Source organism: Medicago truncatula, unplaced genomic scaffold (assembly GCF_003473485.1).
Source record: "Medicago truncatula cultivar Jemalong A17 unplaced genomic scaffold, MtrunA17r5.0-ANR MtrunA17Chr0c02, whole genome shotgun sequence".
NCBI classification, from domain to species: Eukaryota; Viridiplantae; Streptophyta; class Magnoliopsida; order Fabales; family Fabaceae; genus Medicago; species Medicago truncatula.
Window position 1 is genome coordinate 246,645 of NW_024340361.1, and position 3,424 is coordinate 250,068.

Here is a 3,424-nt window from a genome sequence, read left to right on the forward strand (position 1 = left end):
TAGCGAGTACCCAGTGACAAAAACATGATTTTGTAAATTAACGTTTAGGGTCAAGTTTTATATGGTTTTGAGTTCCTTAAAATGTATAGAAATGATTAGGCAAGTTTTTGGATTAAATTTGGGCATAGGGAAGTTAAAATGGGATTTTTGAGTGAAAAAATGTCAAACTCCCGAGAGCCATCAATTTTAGCTCGCCACAGCGAGTAACTTGTTCGCCATAGCGAGAAGCCTTTTTGTTGAACTCGTCATAGCGAGTTGTTCAGTGGCAGTCAGCCTTGTTTAGTGTTCTTGCGATCTTTGTCGCAGGTGACGTTCTGAGTTGGTCTTTGGGGTAGGAATGAATGTCGTTTACAAATGTATTGTCTTTCAGTGAATCTAAATTAATATGAAGGATGTTGTTGGATAATTTGAGATACATATATTATGTGAATATTATATGATATAGAAATATTGTTGTTCATTGCTGTTGTTGACTGTTAATGTTGTTATGTTGCAAGTTGATGTCAAAGTCGCTAAGTTGTAAGTTGATGTTTTAAGTTGTTGAAGTTGTCTAAGTTGTTAAAGTTTTTTGTTGCTGAGTCCATGCATATCCATTAAAGTTGAGCGCTTGATGCCCTGTAAGCCCTTTTGAGCTTTATATGTTGGGGGATTGATGCCCTGTGAGCCTTTTTGTGCTCTATATGTTGGGGACTTGATGCCCTGTGAGCCCTTTTGCGCTCTATATGTTGGGGGCTTGATGCCCTGATTGGTACCACATGCATGATTAAGTCGTTGATGTTGCATTGTGTAACACCCCGTTTTCCCAATATACAAATTTCTCAAACATTTATCAGAGTAAAAACCATAAACGGGATATCACATAAAAACGTAATCCAAAAACAGTTAAATAATAATTTAACTTCCACATAATATCTTAACATAGCAGCGGAATATTAGTTCATAAACCATAAATCAGTTTGGCACGCAGGCCCCAAATAAAGATCTTAAAAGAGTTAAACAAAACAGAAATTGTCATAGCAGTTCACGTAAAAGAATGAAGCATGTTATAGCATATAACCCCATCCCGTTACGTATCAGAGCGACCTAGACGACACAGTGAAGGCAAGGCCAACTCATGAAAGCAAACTGCACACTAAGCACGATCACCTGCAAGTTACCCATACGAAGGGCAACATTTTCAAGCAGAAGGGGTGAGATTTCATAACAAAATAATGCTAATCAAAGTAATTCGAATCATAATTAACATTAACATCATAATCATTCTTGGATAACTTTGCATATTCAAATAACAAGTATCACGTATTCACATATTCAATAAACAAGTATCACGTATTCACTTATTCAATCGTCATCAACAACATAGCATTATGAACATGACAATGTGACAATGCTCCTAGACTCCTTATATGCATGTGGTACCAATCGTCATCATAAGTATGAATATACTTTAATCGTGCGGAGGACAAAGCTCCTATAAAACGTGCGGAGGACAAAGCTCCTAATATTCGTGGTGAGGACTAAGCTCAATGATATGCTATGCATGGACACATATGGACAAAACATCGTAATCAACTTATCAACATGCATCCAATAATTTGGAGCTAAACTTCATCATATGATTATGCACTTAGTTAAATAACGGAAGCAGCATAAACAGGTCACATAACAAGATGATATCATTATATCAAAGCACATAATTTGTATCATTATCACATTTTCTTATCTTGCATGAATATACAATACAATAGTTCATATTCGATTGATATTAATATAACTTAAACAACTCTACAATCTGCATTAAACGACATCACTAGGTCTCATTACCAGTTAGGGGTTCACTCTTGATCAACAAGTGCGACACAGATCGCATAAACACATAAACAAGTTCATCCTGGTTGTACTCGCGAGGCGAGAGTACTTACTCGCCATGGCGAGTACCACTCAACTCCCAAACTAAGGTTGTTATGGGTTCCCTCTGATCCTACATTCATTCCTAATCAATACTAGGTATGTTCAGGTACTCAAAGGCATACAAGATTCAACTAAAAAGGTCGAAACACGAAATATGACATGCACTCTGCCTAAGCTCGCGAGGCGAGGAAGGGTTGCTCGCCATGGCGAGTTGTACCAAACAACTCGCGAGGCGAAGGGAAGGGGCTCGCGTGGCGAGCGATGAAGTTCATCACTCGCAAGGCGAGGATCATCCCTCGCTGTGGTGAGCGATGAACAGAAGCACGGGCAGACTAGGGTTTTTCTCAAAAATTCATCACACAACATGGTTCAAGGCGTGGTTTTGATTCCAGAATTCATCCTAAACATATTCTAAGGTTAAAGGACGGTTCTTTCATCAATCTAACAAGTTTTACCGTTTGATCATCAATTTTTAGGGTTTTGACCTAATTCCAAAACTTCTCTAAATCAATCCTAACTTTGTCAACTAATCATCAGAATTACAGTAAATAACATTATTGAATTATTAGTCTCACCCTTACCTTGTATGAAGAAAATCGCAGCACTCTACCTTGGTTCCTCTAGACTTGGCTTTTTCTCCCTTTTCTCCAAAAACGTACGTACAACAAAAAGTTTTCTAAAACTAGGTCTAGCCTTTTTATATCTCCTCTTAATTACTTATCTTATCTCACTTTCTCCCCCAAAACTATCTAAAATATCAAAACAGCCCTCAACTAAATATTTTATATTATTTTCAAATCTTTATTCTATTTAACAATAAAATAAATCTCATATCATAATCAAATCCTCCAAAACTCATAACTTATCACGTCATCAATCAAATCACTAAATTCATCGTGGATCACCAAAACATAACAAAATCACGCATATACTATATAATTATAATATAATTGCCTAAACTCAATTAAATAACGATTAAACGAAAGTGGGCGTTACAGCTTACATATGTGAATACTTGTTTATTTTCATTTAACGTGTGGGGTGAGAATATCAAAAGCCCTATACCCGGGCTGAGTGAACTTATGAATAGGTAGAGATATAATCGACAACTCGATCCGAGGGTTGCCTCGTGTATTGGGTTATGCGATCAATCTCACATAGCTGAGGCATTTTGGAAGTAATATTGTCGGCGTGTGTTGTCATGCTTAGGCACTTTGCTTTCAATTGTTCGACGATGCTATGGACCGTAGTTACCAAACCCATCCCTGGCCTTTTTTAGGACGTAGTGCGGTGGCTAAACCGAGTGTTGTCTCGAGTTTAAGTCGTCACGCGATACTACACTCAAGCTAGACCTTCTTGCGAATAAACATGGAACGGACGTTGTCCCGTGCTACCATGATATACGTAAGAGAGGTTGTAGTTTGGGAACTTGATTAGAACCTTGGTTACTATTATCCTAAGCCTTAGTTTACCGGGCACCGTGTCCACCCATGGCTCCTCGACTTTAATCTCA